The sequence below is a fragment of the Oryx dammah genome, unplaced genomic scaffold (assembly GCF_014754425.2).
Source record: "Oryx dammah isolate SB20612 unplaced genomic scaffold, SCBI_Odam_1.1 HiC_scaffold_14, whole genome shotgun sequence".
NCBI classification, from domain to species: Eukaryota; Metazoa; Chordata; class Mammalia; order Artiodactyla; family Bovidae; genus Oryx; species Oryx dammah.
This window is the reverse complement of record NW_024070198.1, coordinates 30,476,894-30,495,558: the sequence shown is the minus strand read 5'-3', so window position 1 is coordinate 30,495,558 and position 18,665 is coordinate 30,476,894. Positions and strand designations below refer to the sequence as shown.

The following is an 18,665-nucleotide window of genomic DNA, read 5'->3' as shown; positions in this document are numbered from 1 at the left end:
TCACACCAGATGCTATAAAATCACTGAGCACAACTTGATGCACAATAAGCACTCGATAAACACTAGCTGTGGTTTTGTAGGGTCTCAATGGAAATAAGGCACCTAAAGTACTTCTCTAATTGCTCACATTTATTCAGTAATGATGACTGTTATTTCTCCATAGTAACCTCCTTAAGTACCAGTTCATTCATCGAGCAGCCCTACCAGCCAGCAGGCTCACATGAGCATACTGCTGAAGCCCCATATTTTAGGCTCCAGAGATAAAAAGTTAGTAAACCAAAACACTATTGTCGTAAGTGGCAAAGCTCACTGTAGACACCACTCAGCTCTGTGTGACTTGCTGGATCTCGGCAGAGCTGCTGTAAATGGGAAAGTCATTTTGCTACTGATTAAATCAAGACAAGTTCTGAAAAGTAACCATGGAACTCCTGAAGAAGCTAAACTTTTTCGAAAGGAAAAAAAGAGGGGTGGGGGGGCAAGGAAAAATTCATCTTGTTTCTAAAATCTAGATTTAGACACTGCCAAGAGTTATGCATGACACACAACCCCACTACATCTTGATAACAAGAAAGATTTAATAATTACTCTTTTTTTTTTTAAGGTTGATGTACTTAACCATTCTTCCAAAAATACCAGTTAAGCAGGGAGAGGGAGGAGCAGATGGACAAAGTGACAAAAATGCATCAGCTGGCCCACATCATTTCACAACAACCGCAGTCAGAAGCAGCAGCCAGTCTCCCAGTGGTGGGACTGCCATCTTTAGATCCAACCACCATTGGCAGCTTTCACCAGTATCTGCTGCAGATAAGTCCCACACTTTAAAAGACAAGAAAATCTGATAGGAGAAAACATTATGGAATGAATGTTGCTGGATAAAATCTTTTCAAATAATTTTTTGAAGGCTTCTGAATTCTTCCAAGGTCTATGTTATCGGCAGGCAATTTGTGACCTTGACTTCATCTTGGGGGGACAAAGGGAGGAGAGAGGTAAGAAATTAGCACTATTGAGTAGCTACCATATAAGTTCTCTCCTCTAATCTTCACTCCCATCTCATAAGATACGTAGGTAGTAGCCCCACTGTAAAGATCTTGAGTTCTGAATAGCAAAGCAATTCAGGTCACAATGTCTGAAGCTAAGCAATTAGAAATAACAAGGACAGTCTTTATCAGACTCCAAAATTTGTATGCCTACCTATGGACCCCCTTTTCTTTCCCATTCTCCCAATTACTTTCTCTCTTCTTTTATTCCTTTTCTATAAGAACTGGAGCTTAGAGAGAATATGAAGCAGGTCTATTTCCTGTCCAAAAAAATATTTGAGGAAGGACACAGGAAAGCAGGAAAGAAAGTTGAGGGGCTTCCCTGGTAGTCTAGTAGCTAAGACTCTGCACTCCCAATGCTGGAGACCTGGGCTCAATCCTTAGTCAGAAACTAGATCCCACATGCCACAACTAAAGATCTTGCATGTCTCAACAAAGAGTGAAGATCCTGGCACAGCCAAATAAACAAAAACAAATAAATTAAAAAAAGAAAGAAAGTTGGTCTACCAAGCCATTGGTCCGCAAAAGGAACCACAAACCTGGGTAGATCAGCACTGTCTAAATGACCTTCCTCTGTTTTTGTCATTGAACCCTTTGACGTCCATGAGGAGTCTATGATGATTAGAACTTTCCAATCAAGCAAAATCTAAAAAACAGGAGAATGAGCTTGAAGTTACCATAATAATTGCTAATTTTTTTTTATCTAAATGCTTACTATCTGCCTAGCTTCATTTTTAACCATTTCATTTACATTAACTCAGAGAACCTCCATAGCAATGCTATGCTGCTGCTGCTGCTGCTGCTAAGTCGCTTCAGCCGTGTCTGACTCTGTGAGACCCCAGAGACGGCAGCCCACCAAGCTCCCCCATCCCTGGGATTCTCCAGGCAAGAACACTGGAGTGGGTTGCCATTTCCTTCTCCAATGCATGCAAGTGAAAATTGAAAGTGAAGTCTCTCAGTTCCGACTCTTAGCGACCCCATGGACTGCAGCCTATCAGGCTCCTCCACCCATGGGATTTTCCAGGCAATGCTATGAGGTAAGTGCTATTAACACCTCCACGTTACAGATGAGTAACAAGGCCCAAAGAGGTGAAGCCATGAGACCAGGGTTGCCCAGCTGATAAATGGTCCAAACCAAAGCAGCTGGCCCTGGAGCTCATGTGGAAATCCACCACCTGAGTCCTCAGTAGGTAAGCGTGTCCCATAAACTATGTTCATCCTAGACTTCAGGGGCATCTGGACAAGAAGACTTCATCTGAAGAAACAAGGAGTCCAGGAAAGGAAAAGAGATACAGAGTTGCCCACAACCCCTCCAAACAGAATAAACCAGTGTCAGGATGGAGAAGCGGCTTCCCCTACACCCGCCCTTTAAAACATGCCCTTTGCCCAGTCCCCAAAGATTCATGTGAACTTTGGCAATGGAATGTAAAATTAAAGAGCCATTAACATGAAAACTGCTGGAATCCTGGACAGACTCAGAAACTGCAGCACCTGGATGCAGACACTGTCCTCCACCTGCTGGGTGTTGTTCAGCTGAGCATAGACGGCAGACAGCAGGAGCAGCCAGAAAATGGGAGGCAGAGCTGCCACTCTTGGCATCCCCTAAGATGGAAAAACCAGAGTGGCGGCAGTGGAAAGATGCCTTGGGTTACCAAGAGTCAAACAGACATGTTCAGGAGGCTTTTTGGTGGGGGGAGAGAAAGGGTGGCTGGCATCTCTACAGAACAAATGAGATAGAGAGACAGGAACTCTTCTTTGTGGCTATCATCAAGACCCTACTTTACCCTAAATTGGAGAAGGCAATGGCAACCCACTCCAGTACTCTTGCCTGGAAAACCCCATGGGTAGAGAAGCCTGGTAGGCTGCAATCCATGGGGTTGCTATGAGTCGGACACGACTGAGCGACTTCCCTTTCACTTTTCACTTTCATGCATTGGAGAAGGAAATGGCAACCCACTCCAGTGTTCTTGCCTGGAGAATCCTAGGGATGGAGGAGCCTGGTGGGCTGCTGTCTATGGGGTCGCACAGAGTTGGACACAACTGAAGCGACTTAGCAGCAGCAGCAGTAGCAGAAAGAACAGCCATCTTTACCCAGAAAAAAATTCACAACAAATCAAAATCAGACAGGCACATATGCACATGTACACACACACAGGTTTGGTATGTGAGTATGTGAATAGGCATATATGTACTCGTGTTTTATTCATCATTTTAACAAGCACGTACATTTTCTTCCTTCCTGAGTCACTGAGTTGTTTGAAAAAATAGAGAAGAAACTCAACTCTTGGGATTTCTTCAGATTTCTGAACAGAGAGCTTCTTAGAAGAGTCATTCAGAAGAGAAACACTTGGAGCAAACCTCTGGGACAGACTCATAAAATGCATCCTGCCTGTTTTCAAGATCCTGCAACATCTACCCCTGCCTCCATTCCTACCACTCTCTTCCTCACCGCCACACCTGCTGCTCCTTCATCCTCAGGGGTACCTGCTTTAGCTGCCCAGGAAAGTGTTAGTCACTCAGTCTGTCAGATTCTGTGGCCCCACGGTCTGTAAGCTGCCAAGCTCCTATGTCCTTGGAATTCTCCAGGCAAGAATACTGGAGTGGGTTTCCATTTCCTTCTCCAGAGGATCTTCCCAACTCACGGATTGAACCCAGGTCTCCTGCATTACAGGCAAGTTCTTTACCAACTGGGCCACCAGGGAAGCCCCAGTTCAGGTCAGTTCAGTCGCTCAGTCGTGTCCGACTCTTTGCGACCCCATGAATCGCAGCACGCCAGGCCTCCCTGTCCATCACCAGCTCCCGGAGTTCACTCAAACTCATGTCCATCGAGTCAGTGATGCCATCCAGCCATCTCATCCTCTGTCGTCCCCTTCTCCTCCTGCCCCCAATCCCTCCCAGCATCAGGGCCTTTTCCAATGACTCAACTCTTCACATGAGGTGGCCAAAGTACTGGAGTTTCAGCTTTAATATCAGGCCTTCCAATGAACACCCAGGACTGGTCTCCTTTAGGATGGACTGGTTGGATCTCCTTGCAGTCCAAGGGACTCTCGAGTCTTCTCCAACACCACAGTTCAAAACCATCAATTCTTCAGCACTCAGCTTTCTTCACAGTCCAACTCTTGCATCCATACATGACCATTGGAAAAACATAGCCTTGACTAGATGGACCTTTGTTGGCAAAGTAATATTTCTGTTTTTCAATATGCTGTCTCGGTTGGTCATAACTTTCCTTCCAAGGAGTAAGCGTCTTTTAATTTCATGGCTGCAATCACCATCTGCAGTGATTTTGGAGCCCAAAATAATAAAGTCTGACACTATTTCCACTGTTTCCCATCTATTTGTCATGAAGTGATGGGACCAGATGCCATGATCTTTGTTTTCTGAATGTTGAGCTTTAAGCCAACTTTTTCACTTTCACTTTCATCAAGAGGCTTTTTAGTTCCTCTTCACTTTCTGCCATAAAGGTGGTGTCATCTGCATATCTGAGATTATTGATATTTCTCCCAGCAATCTTGATTCCAGCTTGTGCTTCCTTCAGCCCAGCGTTTCTCATGATATACTCTGCATAGAAGTTAAATAAGCAGGGTGACAATATACAGCCTTGACGTACTCCTTTTCCTATTTTGAACTGGTCCATTGTTCCATGTCCAGTTCTAACTGTTGCTTCCTGACCTGCGTATAGGTTTCTCAAGAGGCAGGTCAGGTGGTCTGGTATTCCCATCTCTTTCAGAATTTTCCACAGTTGATTGTGATCCACACAGTCAAAGGCTTTGGCATAGTCAATAAAGCAGAAATAGATTTTTTTCTGGAAAGCTCTTGCTTTTTTGATGACCCAGCAGATGTTGGCAATTTGATCTCTGGTTCCTCTGCCTTTTCTGAAACCAGCTTGAACATCTGGAAGTTCACGGTTCACATATTGCTGAAGCCTGGCTTGGAAAATGTTGAGCATCACTTTACTAGCGTGTGAGATGAGTGCAATTGTGCGGTAGTTTGAGCATTCTTTGGCATTGCCTTTCTTTGGGATTGGAATGAAAACTGACCTTTTCCAGTCCTGTGGCCACTGCTGAGTTTTCCAAATTTGCTGGCATTTTGAGTGCAGCACTTTCACAGCATCATCTTTCAGGATTTGAAATAGCTCAACAAACGACTTGTAAATCCCTTTGGCTAAGGCTGGCTTATTTACTTATATCACTCCCATCATAGCACCCAGAAAACAGAGATGAACCCCCAGATCTTTACTCAACATGTGGAGGGTGATATTTGAGAAGCAGATCCCTGATATCAGCTGTCTCTGGGTCATCCAGTCCTCTTGCCTGCCTCACCCTTGAGAGCCACAGTCTCCAATTCTGGAAGGATCTGTGGAGATGGCGTGAGCTGGAAACCAAACCAAGTCAGAGAAGCAGTGTTGAAAGGCACTATGAAGGTCTCTTATACCATCCTTCATTCAGCAAATGTTAATTGAGCACTTAGAGAATGCCAGGTAATTCTTAAATCCCGGTGGAAGGTGAAGCAATGAGATTAGTTTACTTCCACAGTGGTCAATCACTTCTTTTATTGTCCACGTTTAAATCATTAGAAATTTCATTCATGCAATGAATCAAAATATTCTCCCTGATAACTTATATCTTTTAATTTGGATATTAGCTTAAACTGTATTTAATTAAACCATAAGAATTTAGTGTAAAAAATTATGGAAAATATATAGGTGAACATATAATCTTAGGTCAGGAGAGATTTTTCTAAATTTGACATAAAAGGAAAAATTGAATAAAAATTGTTGATGGATTAAAAATTAAATAAAAATTTATGGATTTGGCAATATAAAAATTTAAAATAGGCATATACTAACTCAAAGGCAAGAAGCAAAATGAAAAGAAATATTTGCAACCTGGATAACAGATAAAGAGCTAACAGTCAACATTAAAAATGTTTACAGTCAATAAAGAAAGAATAATGCTGATGGAGAAAAATGGGCAAAAGACACAAATAGGCAATTCACAAAAAGAGATTTAAAAAGCCAAATATGGAAGAAAATATATTTAACTTCACTAATAATCCAAAACAAAAAAATTAAAACAAGATACCACATTTCGGTTACCAATCTGACAAGCTATTTTGAAGTTACCCAGTACTAGGGAGAATGTGGGAAAACACGGGTACTTTGGTGGCAGAGTCTAGGGAGCCATTTGGTCACACACATCAAAAACAACAAAATAAAGCCCTTTAAAATGTTCATAATCCTTTAAATCCTAGAACTTCCACTTCTAGGACTTTATATTAAAGAAATCCTCAAGAGTGTGCACAAAAATTTATGTCCAACGCTGCTTTTTCCAGCAGTCACTGTACTAGAAAAAACTGAGAGGAAAAACGTACAAAATAAAATTTCATAAATAAATTATGGTTAATCCTTAGAATTCTGAATTCAAGTTTAGAATACTTGAAAAAGATGTTGCAACTATCGTATATAGGATGGATAAACAACAAGGTCTGACTATACAGCGCAGAGAACTATATTCAATATCCTCTGATGGAAAAGAATGTATATAACTGAATCACTTTGCTGTACAGCAGAAATGAACACAACACTGTAAATCAACTATACTTCAGTAAAATAAAAAAAATTTTTTAAAGTAAAAGGAAATGGTGTTGTGGAAAAATATGACTGTGAAATTTGTTTAAAATAGTGAGCCATTAAGCCAGTTTTCAGGCTATGTTCTCTCAAAAAATTTTATATTTATATATACACATGTGTGTGTATTTGCTAGGGGAAAAAATAGGTTATAACTCAACGGGTTAATAGATAATTGTAAGAGATAGAATTAGCGATAATTACTCACCACTACCACCATTTCTATCTCTCTCCTCTGTAATTTTCTAATTATTTTTGCAATGAATACAAGTTTTTTTTTTCTAATCATGTTTTATATTTAAGCTAAGATTACATTCAGTGTTTTTTTTTCAGAAACTCCACCACACAATTAGTCTATGTTAAGACTTTCACAAAAAATAAAGCCCAAGAAATTACCCCCTGGTCTTCTATAGCTGACTTTCGGGACCTAAATGCCATCTTTTGCATTATCCCTACAGAATGTCATTCATTTCTGACTTAGAGCCTCCTGGGGTCCTTTCAAGCCCACGCTGCTGTGGATACCTTAGCTTTCTGATTCTGTAGGTTTGGGAAATTTGATAAGCACGCTTTCTCCTCCCTCCTCTCTTCCCCAAGGGCACAGAATTGAGGACGGGCCACTGCAGGGTCACTTCCCTTCTCTAATCCTGCCTGGACAGTGGGTCTGGAAGGACGAGAGACAAAGCAATTTACCGAGTCAACCCGCAAGACCAACAGGGAGCAGGATGGCAGGGGAAGGGAAACGGAATCAAAACAGGGAGATTATATGGAGGAGACACAGAAAAACATTCTGCCTCCAATCTGATTAGAGAGAGGGAGAAGTCAAACCTCTGGGGCCAGCTCTCCTGGCTGCCTGCCCCATCCACAGACCCAGGCACCGTGGGGACCCACTCTGCATCACTCACTTAAATGGCAACAACATCTGACAGACAGAGCACCAAGCCGTGGCCCCATGTGTCCCTAATGTGGTTAGAGTCAGAGAAATTATTCATCAGAGGATATACTAAAGCGCTTAGTGTCCCCTGGATGCATTAGGGGCAGGTTCTGTCGGCCTCCGTGAAGCACCTCTGCGTGTTTATCCTGAAAACTCCAGAGCTGGCTCCACACTGATGCTCCATTACTCATCTCCATGACTCACAGCCACGTGGCCTTATCACAGCCCCTTTTCTCTCTTCATGCCCTCCAGGACTTTTGGGGGCCGCTTACCACCCTCTTCCTGGGTGCCAGTCTCCAGCAAAGATGCAAAGGGCCCCCACTTGCTGTCCTCACCCTCATCCTCCCACACACATCCTTCCACCGCCCCCTGCCTGCCTATCAGTCCCTGTTCCCCAACATCACCACCTGTCCTTCCTGTCCTTCTGGGCTTGGCCACCTTAACCCTCACCCTTCTCTTGATGTCTGCCCAGTTCTTTCTGCCCAGTTTTCATCAGTGGAAAATGGGGCCCTCTCAAGGGCTCTCCCAGAACTTTTTTATTGAGTTGTAGTTGATGTACAATATAAGTTATAATATAGTGATTCACAACTGTTAAAGGTTGTACTCCATTTATGGGCTTCCCTGGTAGCTCAGTGGATAAAGAATCCGCCTGCAATGCAGGAGACCCCGGTTCAATTCCTGAGTTGGGAAGATCCCCTGGAGAAGGGATAGGCCAGACACTCCAGTATTCTTGGGCTTCCCTGGTAGCTCAGACAGTAAAGAATCTGCCCACAATGCAGGAAACCTAGGTTCCATCCCCGGGTTGGGAAGACCCCCTGGAGGAGAGCAACCCACTCCAGTATTCTTGCCTAGAGAATACCCATGGACAGAGGAGCCTGGAGGGCTTCAGTCCACGGGGTTGCAAAGAGTCAGACACAACTGAGCAACTAAGCAAGTACACATACACACATACTCCTTTATTGTTTTGAAATACTAGCTATATTCCCTCTGTTGTAGAGTGTATCCTTGTAGCTTATTTCATACCTAAGTTTGTATCTCCCACTCCCCTACCTCCATATTGCCCATCCCCCCTTCCCTCTCCCCATGACCACCACTAGTTAGTTCTCTATATCTGTGAGGCTGCAATTTTTGTTATATTCACTAGTTTGTTGTATTTTCTATATTTCACATATAAGTGTTATCATACAGCATTTGTCTTTCTTTGTATGACTGATTTCACTTAATATAATACCTTCCAAGTCCATTCATGATATTGCAAATGACAAGATCTCATTCTTTTTTATGACCGAGTAAGAATTGGACTGTGAAGAAAGCTGAGCCCGAAGAATTGATGCTTTTGAACTGTGGTGTTGGAGAAGACTCTTGAGAGTCCCTTGGACTGCAAGGAGATCCAACCAGTCCATTCTAAAGGAGATCAGTCCTGGGTGTTCATTGGAAGGACTGACGCTGAGGCTAAAACTCCAATACTTTGGCCACCTCATGAGAAGAGTTGACTCATTGGAAAAGGCCTTGATGCTGGGAGGGATTGGGGGAAGGAGGAGAAGGGGACAACAGAGGATGAGATGGCTGGATGGCATCACCAACTCAATGCACATGAGTTTGGGTGAATTCTGGGAGTTGGTGATGGACAGGGAGGCCTGGTGTGCTGTGATTCATGGGGTTGCAAAGAGTCGGACACAACTGAGCAACTGAACTGAACTGAATATTCCATCATGTATATGTACACCACATCTTTTTATTTTCATCTGTTGATGGACACTTAGGTTGCTTTCATACCTTGGCTATTGTAAATGGTGCTGCTAGAACTACTGGGGTATTGCATCTTTTCAAATTAGTGTTTTGGGGTTTTGGGGATATATACCCAGGAGTGGAATTGCTGGCTCATATGATAGTTCTATTTTTAATTTTTTGAGAAATCTCCATACTGTTTCCATAGGGCTTCACCAATTTACATTCTCACAACAGGGCATTTTCTTTTTTTTTTTCTCTACAACTTTTCAAACAAGCATGAAAGGGTAGTCAGGTGGGAGAGGCAGGGTGGTGGCAGGTGGAGAGCTGTCATGAGGGAGATTATCAGCTCCTACAGAGAGCAAAGACCACCACCTCCTGCTCCTTCATGCTTTGCATACAGCATAAAACCAAGTACATAGCCCAAGTGTGCACTGGCTTGGGTTTCCTGTACTCTGATTTCTTATGAAAAGAATGATTTTAATATTATTTCTAATAACCACTATTAAACACTTATCTACCTAATATGTTGGAGGCCTGAGATTGGGAAAAGATCTCTACCAAAGAAACTCATTATAATTATATTATCATCAGCAGTAGTTTAGTGATCACCTTCATTTACTATGTATCTGCTATGAACCAGGTCCATTCTATGCATTCTCTGTATACTGTTTCTAATATTACAATAATACCTCAAGGTAAGTCCTAACTCTGTGTGAGAAATGGGAAATTAAGACAAAGAGAGATACAGTGATTTACCTAAGGTCTACTTACTCCAGATTGTGAAGTTAGGATTTAAACCTGAGATCTAACTCCATATTTCCATTCTCTCCACTCTTGGTGTTTTCTGGTAAACTTTAAGATGTTTCCTGCAGATCGTGAATTTCTGAGCTCTACTTAAGTATTTTTATTCGGGGAGAGCAGTGTCATGGGTAGGAACAGGATCCTGTAGTTAGGTACAGGGTTTAAATCCTGGCTCAAGGATGACAAGGTGTGAGCCCTTGTTCAGGGCATTCATCCCCTTCATGGCTGAGTTCCCTCATCTGTGAAAAGGCAAGTTAGCTCAATGACACCGCAGCTATTGCACTTCTGTGTGCGATGCACGTTAAGGCAATAAGCTCATTAATCCCTAAGAACAGCCCAACGAGAAAGGCATAATCAAATTGGCAGGGAGACTTTTGAGGTGAAGGGTTGGAAAGAGTTTTGAAACCACCACAACTTGGAAGATCCCTCAAAAAATTTTTTTAATTCAAAAGTGGATATAATGTAGATTGTTTGTAAACTGTTTTAAGGTTTATAGAATGCTTATGATGAGCACATATTCAGAGACATTGGGTTTACCAGTTGTCCTAGCAAACTGAGATGTATTTGTCATGGCATGACTGGCAGAAGGGGGCCCTGGGATTTTAGTAGCTCATTTAGAATCCTTCCTTCAACAGGTCCTTAACGCCAGTAGGTCAAAGTTCAATGCCTGAACTTGCCCTATAGGAATCCTATCAAGCCAGCCTCAGGCCACATTACCATTCATCATCTCAAACACCAACCCTCCATTCCTGCATACCACAAGCTTCTCTTTATACCCAATTCTAATGTCCCCTGCCTAGTAAAGCCTTCACTGACTTCTGTGAAAGAAGGTCATTGTTACTCCATCCTTGTTACCAAGTTCCCTACGAATACCTCTCGACTGCAGTGCTCCTTAACACCGTGTGCTGATTACAGGTCTATGTGTCTGTCTCCTCTCTTAGGGACAGTGAGCTGCTTGAGGGTTGGGGCCACATCCTAGTCATTTTCCAACCTGTACAGGTCAAGTACTGAGTAAATAAATCAGTAAATAACTTTCAATGTTAGTGAAAATAATCACTCAGGCAAACCAAAATTTTGTTTGATCTTAATAAACAGTAGCTCCCTTAACCTCATCATCCTCAAGATCATGAGGATTCCACCAACTGAGCCTGTGTATCTGAGAAAACTTAAGACCCTTGATGGAAGATTTTCTTGCATTGTTCTCCTAAATAATCAGTGTCAATCAAAAGGCTTTCTTAGAGGTCTCAAATATAACTATCTTCCTCATCAGTCAATCTGCTATGAGATGGCAAAAGCACAAGGACATTCAAAGGTTGATTTATTGCTCTTGCAGGAAAATGGACACCTGTGTTGACAGGGACAGCACATGGTGGGCACCCTGGTAAATATTCGCAGCATGATGAATATTTACGGTGTAAGGCGGCTCTCCCATATTGCCAGCTTGGAAGTCAACTGTCCGCACACCTCTGGTTCAACCACTTCAGTTATGAAGGAGCAAGTGGCATTGCAAGGAAAAAAAGCATTGTCAGAAGACTCAGGTTTAAGTCCTAGCCCTGCTACTGAGCAGCTGGGTGACTTCAGGCATATCACTTGCCTCTCTGGGAAAGTGTCCTCATCTGGAAAGTGGGGTTAATTTCCCTTGTCTGGTGAGGATGCCACAAAATCAGTACATCAGAAGGTATCTAGCATAGGCCTGACCGGTTGGTCTGTGAACTACTGTAGGGTATGAACTTGGTTCTGTGGCTTTGCTCAACTTCTTTCCTGATGCTCACCTTCAGGTCCGAGAATTGTATACATATCCATCTTGTTCTTTTTGCTGTCTAGTCTCTGAGTGGTGTCCAGCTCTTTCACAACCCCATGGACTGTAGCCTGCCAGGTTCTCTGTCTGTGGGATTTCCAAGGCAAGAATACTGGAGTGGGTTGCCATTTCCTTCTCACGATGTCTTCCCAACCCAAAGGTCAAACCTGCAACTCTTGCATTGGCAGGTGGGTTCTTTACCACTGAACCACCTGGGGAGCCCCCATAACCATATACCAGCATCCAGAACAAGAGGATGAAGGGAAAGGAGAGAACAGAAAGGAGAGACTGACTCCTTGGAAGAAAGATGCTTCATCCAATTCGACTAGAGGTGGAACTAAGAGAAAATGTCAGGGAAAACCATCACATACACACATACCTCGGAAAACGAGTATGACACTGGGGATAAATTCAGAGACACATCCAGTTTATTTTGGCTCTATAAAAGCTGACAAAGGACTCCCCTTATGGGAACCATGTACCATGTGTGCCCAATTTTATGCCATTCACATTATTAATAAAACGTTGCTTTCTGTGGGTTATAGGTCAGTATGTACACTGCATCTCATATATTGCCTATTTGTTGCAGTCAAACAGTGGCTAGTTTTTAAAATGAAAGAGGAGTATGTTGGCTCTGGCTTTCATTCATATTTGTGATCAAAGAAAGGGCAACTTAAAAAAAATTTAGGATATACCCATTCATATGACAATTAAGCAACAAAAAATGTAAAATAACAAATGTCGGTGAGGATATGGAGGAACTGGAATCCTTGTGCATTGCTAGTGGGACTTTAGACTGGTACGGCCACTATGGAAAAATCATAACAGTTCCTCCAAAAGTTAAACATAAAACTGGTATATAGGGACTTCCCTGGTGGTCCAGTGGCTAAGACTCCACACTTCCAATGCAGTGGGCCTGGGTTCAATGCCTAGGCAGGGAACCAGATCCCACATGGTCAAACTAAAACCTGGAACAGCTAAATAAATCAATAAATATGTTTTAAAAAATACTATATAATCCAGCCATTCCACCTCTGGATATACATCCTAAGGATTAAAGGCAGAAATTGAAACAGATACTTATACATCAGTGTTCAGAGTAGAATCATTCATAGTAGCCAAAACGTGAATACTGCAACACAAATATCCAACAAAAGATGAACTAATAAACAATATGTAGTATATACATCAAGTAGAATATTCAGTTCAGTTCCGTACAGTTCATTCGCTCAGTCGTGTCCGACTCTTTGTGACCCCGTGAATCGCAGCATGCCAGGCCTCCCTGTCCATCACCAACTCCCAGAGTTCCCTCAGATTCATGTCCATCTAGTCAGTGATGCCATCCAGCCATCTCATCCTCTGTCATCCCCTTCTCCTCCTGCCCCCAATCTCTCCCAGCATCAGAGTCTTTTCCAATGAGTCAACTCTTTGCATGAGGGCCAAAGTACTGGAGCTTCAGCTTTAGCATCATTCCTTCCAAAGATATCCCAGGACTGATCTGCTTCAGAATGGACTGGTTGGATCTCCTTGCAGTCCAAGGGACCCTCAAGAGTCTTCTCCAACACCACAGTTCAAAAGCACCAATTCTTCAGCGCTCAGCCTTCTTCACAGTCCAACTCTCACATCCATATATGACCACTGAAAAAACCATAGCCTTGACTAGACGGACCTTAGTCGGCAAAGTAATGTCTCCTCTTTTGAATATGCTATCTAGGTTGGTCATAACTTTCCTTCCAAGGAGTAAGCGTCTTTTAATTTCATGGCTGCAATCACCATCTGCAGTGATTTTGGAGCCCCCCAAAATAAAGTGTGACACTGTTTCCACTGTCTCCGCATCTATTTCCCACGAAGTGATCTTCGTTTTCTGAATGTTGAGCTTTAAGCCAACTTTTTCACTCTCCTGTTTCACTTTCATCAAGAGGCTTTTTAGTTCCTCTTCACATATTACTGAGCCTTAAAAGGTAGGAAATTCTGATACAATGCTACAACATGGATGAATCCTAAAGACATCATGCTAAGTGAAATAAGCCAGACATAAAAGGACAATTACTGCAAGATTCCACTTGTACGAGGCAAGTAGAACAGCCAAATTCATACAGACAGAAAGTAGAATGGTGGCTACAAGGGGTAAAGAGGAAGAGGCAATGGAGGATTACTGTGAATGGGTACAGAATTTCTGTCTGGGGTGATGCAAAGCTCTGGAGCTAGACAATGATGACGACTATACAACCTTGTGAATATACTTGACATCGCTGAATTTTACCAAACATGGTTAAAATAGTAAACTTGATGCTTTGTCTATTTTACCACAATTTTTAAAAACTTTAAAATACAGATGGAATATATTTCTATGATGCAGTGATTGGGATTGCTCTCAATATAATAGCTGGCAAACTGGCAACGAGTGAAACGTCCCAATGTCAGTGCATTTCTGAAGACCTGCATTTGGAGGGATCCTGAAGGGACACTCTTTTCAATTCCTCCTCATGAATGCTCCAAATCCTGCCAACAGGGTGGGCAAAAGGTCGAAGGAGGCCATTCCTTCTGGAGCCTGGGACTCCCTGGCAGGTCCTTAATGGAAAACAAACCCACCATCATCCTGTTCTGAGCTTCTATATCCAGTCACCAAATGACCAACAGGGGCTCCTCAGAATCCAGTTAGGTAGCCAGAACTAATTCAACAGACTAGTGATATAGACCTAATAGCTTAACAGGCTACCTCTCCCAGAAATCATATTTGCAATCTCATTGAGTTTTCTGGAAACAATAGTTTAAATCAAAATGGCAAATACAAATCTACTCTCTGAACAAATATTTGTTGCTATGGGACACACAGCAACATAGCAATAGAATACTTTTCCTTTCAAGGATGTCTGGGTCACATGCTACAGGTAGCTGCAGATCAGGCCTGAGTTCATCGATCGCAAAGGAAAGAACAGAACGTGGAACATGGCAGAGAACCAAGGGCACCTCTGTTTCATGTCAGTCTCAGCCTATAGATCAAACTGGTCAATCTTAAAAGAAACTGACCCAGAATATTCATTGGAAGGACTGATGCTAAAGCTGAAGCTCCAACATTTTGGCCACATGATTCGAAGAGCTGACTCATTGGAAAAGACTCTGATGCTGGGAAAGATTGAGGGCAGAAGGCAAGGGGGACAACAGATGATGAGATTATTGGATGGCATCACCAACTCAATGGACATGAGTTTGAGCAAACTCCGGGAGATAGTGAAGGACAGGGAAGGCTGGCGTGCTGCAGTCCATGGGGTCACAAAGAGTCAGACAGGACTAAGCAGTTAAACAACAGCCTATAGGTAGTGAGGCTAGAAATGCCAGGAGGCTCTCACCTGGACCCAGGTTCCCTTCAGAACCTATGTTGTGACTGGACCACCCCTTGTGGTGCAAATTGTGACTGCAAGACACCCTCAGCAATAACTATCAGGAAACTTTGAAAGATAGTGTTTGTTACTCACAAGTCCTAGAAGTACACAGCACACTTGAGGCCACACAGCAAGGTTTCCTGGGCAGGGGTGGGGGAGAAAGAGCCTGGGGTTTTGCTTTTATTGGGGCTGAGAGTGAGGCCTAGGGTTTCATAGGTTTACTCTTTATCAGTGAATTTAAAACATAAGAGTGGGAATTAAAGCTCAAAGAGAAAAGAAAACAAGAACTGCACCACCAGGCAGTCATCAAAACCAACCAAAGATCTCTGAAACAAAGAAACTGGCCTGGGGTGGGGGAAGGCGGCCTGGGTCTATATCCAGTCGTGTGGCTGGCAGTGTGTTTATTCAACATGTTTACTTGAGGGTGCCATCTTTCAAGTGGAAGCCTGAACAATCCAAGCTTAAATCAGGCACTCACCTTACAAAACGCAAAACCAACTGTGAAGGCTTAGTGCTTCACTCTCTAAGCCTCTAAGCACAGGTCTCCCAGCCTGTAACAGAGACTTTTGGGCGGCGTTCTCTCTGAGGCCTTTTCAGATCTAAATTGCACTGATTACACTCTGCTATGATATTCAACAGCTCAGCTCCAGCCACACAAGCCTCTCAAGTTTCTCACCTGAGCCACATTTCAGAGGGCTTGGTGAGTAAATAACACTGCCTTCATACCCAGTTAATCCCATGGGTTTCCTGAACAAGGGCAAGGCCAGTGTTGTGGTTATTGGATCACCACCTCCCACCACCACCACCACTAGGGTCCAGCCAAATTCCATTAACTCAAAGCTGGTCTTTTAAAACAGACTGAAATTCATTCCCAGATGAGCCAGGACAGAGCCCTAGTGGAACCTTGTTTCTGCTGGCCAAAAGCAGAAAGGACCAGCGCCCCAAAATGGCTTTGGCCCAAGAGGGCAAGGCGTTGATCCTTGAAGGAAGGCAGAAAAGAACTGGGAGAGGGGGTGAATGGTTCTATGAAGAGAAGGTGCCATGGCAAGGTGTTCCTCCTCTCTCAGCCCTCCCAGGCAGCTCAGGCCACAGCCCTCTCTGACAAGCAATCAGGAAGAAGCATGGAAGGAAGGACTGAAGGGGAACCTTGGGCTCAGGGCAAGGTGCCCAGCACCCACTCAACTGACTGACTAAGCCCGCCCAAGAGCATCAAAGAAGCTGCCAGCCCTCAAGCACTTAGAGCGGGTCCAGCCTGTGCTATAGGCTGGGCAGCCATTAACTCATTTAATCTTCAAGCTGAAACAGAAGCTCTTATCCTTTCTTTGTGATAAGACTGAGATACGAAGATATAGGCTGACCATGCAAGAAAGCAAATGTGTAGCTCCTTTCAGCTCCCCTGAAAAGTGACATTTTTTAGACTCAATTCATGCCATGCATTTCACTCACTTTCAACGAAGCCTTCCTCATTTTCCTTATTAGAGGTGGAGACCTCTGCATAATCCCCAACCTAGGATGGTACTTTTCCCTGCCTCTGTCCTTAGAACAGATGGAAACACAATTGAGGCCTCTCCAGATTGGACTTGAGTGTGAGGCTCATGTGTCTTATCCATCCTGGATACCAAGTGAGCTGAGCCAACAAGGCCACATGGGTGACACAAGAGAAAACCATCCGAACACGGGATGTTTTGCAAGAGGTTCCTTCCCAGGGATGCTGACATTGAAAGAACCACCAGATACCCTATCTCCACCCTCCAGGCCTGGGGGAGAGCAGGGCTGACGCTTGCCTATTGTCTGTGACTAACTACTGGAGCCAGACCTTGCAGAGTATAAGCCCTGTGTATTTTCTTGCTCTTATGGAGTCAGTTGCCTTGAAAATACCCAACAGCTGTGCATTCCACAGTCGACTGTACATTAATCGTGCATCACAGAGGAAAGTGCCATCGTTGCTTCCAAATCTGCTAACACACAGACGTGCACCCAGCTTCTGAGCTGCTAGGAAGTAAAGACAGGCCTCCCAACTCCAGCTGGTCCCTTTCTGTATGCTGTAAAGCCTCAGACATCTGGCTAGAAAGATTGGCAAGGAGGCAGTCCCTTGGCTGTGATGTGTGTCATAAGGGTTGGGGCGCCTCTGACAAAACCTGGCTCACCCTCCCCAGACCTGAGATAGTCCAGGGCACCCACCTCATCCCTCTTCTTTCTCCCTCTATTTTCTTTCAGTCTCTCTCTCATAGTCAGTCTCTCTCTTGTCTATGACTCTCTCCTTCCAGCAGTTCAGGGCAGGACATGTTAAAAAGAATTAGACTGACAATATTCATTTAAGAACAACACAGCGGTTTCTATCTGAAGAAGGCCTACCATGTACTTGGCCCTACTCTGAGCCTCAGAAACACCCTGTAAGCTGTGCTTCTTTACCAAGGAAGAAACAAAATCAACTGGGAAGGAAAGGACCTTCCCAAGTCACAGAGCTGGGAAGTGGCAGAGCTGTGATTCAAACCCTGATTTGGTTGATTCCCTCATCACACTTTTTTTTCATTCCCACAATTCCATCAGGTCCTCCAGCCATTACTGTTACCTGGTCAGGATCCTGAAGCCCGGAAATAAAAATGACTCACCAGAGAGGCCAGGCCAGAAGGGGCAGAGGCGGGGCCAGAGGGGCGGGGCAGGGCCATGAGGGGCGGGGCCATGATGGGCAGGGCGGGGAGGAGGACTGTCAGAGCGGGAGGAGCCTGTGAGGAAGCTTATTGCAGAAGGAAACTATTTGTTGTGAAACGTTTAATTGTTGCACTTGGGGGTAATTTATTATCAGGGAAATTAAGTGATGCCATTAGCCTCCTGTCGCTTTCCAAAATAAATCTGTCAGAGTGGGGTGAGGCGGGGGAAGGGAGATGAGAGCCGCTCTGCTTTAATTTGTTTTTCTGCTGGTTGCCAAATGGAGGTTCGGGCTGCATTTATCTATGGGAAGGGAGTTGGCCACGGTCCTGGGTGTGCCTCTCTGCTACATTCAGCCCCTCTACAGCCACATTTCCATATCAGAACAAAAACGAGCCCAGCTTGAGAAAATGGGGCAAGTGCCCAGTCAACGCGGAAAGAGACCAGAGGCCTGGGAGCTGGAGCCAACTCTGCCACCAACTGGCTCTGGGGCCTCCGGCAACTCACTCCCCAACTCACAGATGAGTCTCAGATGGCCCTGCCCTCCCCGCCAAGGTCCCCTAAGTCTGATCCAAACTTTCAATAATGCCTGTGCCTGACTCCAACATTTGGCTCATAAGGAGAGTCCAATCAATGGCAGTGGTCTTCTTCCCTCCCCATTGCCAGGCACACTGCTATCTGGGTCTAACAGATGTGGTCCTGAGGG

At 44.0% G+C, this 18,665-nt stretch overlaps 1 pseudogene; it reads right to left on the bottom strand.

The window, feature by feature from the left end:
• The window catches only part of LOC120873505, a 32,986-nt pseudogene extending 14,992 nt beyond the window's left edge, over positions 1 to 17,994 (bottom strand).
• Between the last annotated feature and the right edge of the window lie 671 nt (positions 17,995 to 18,665).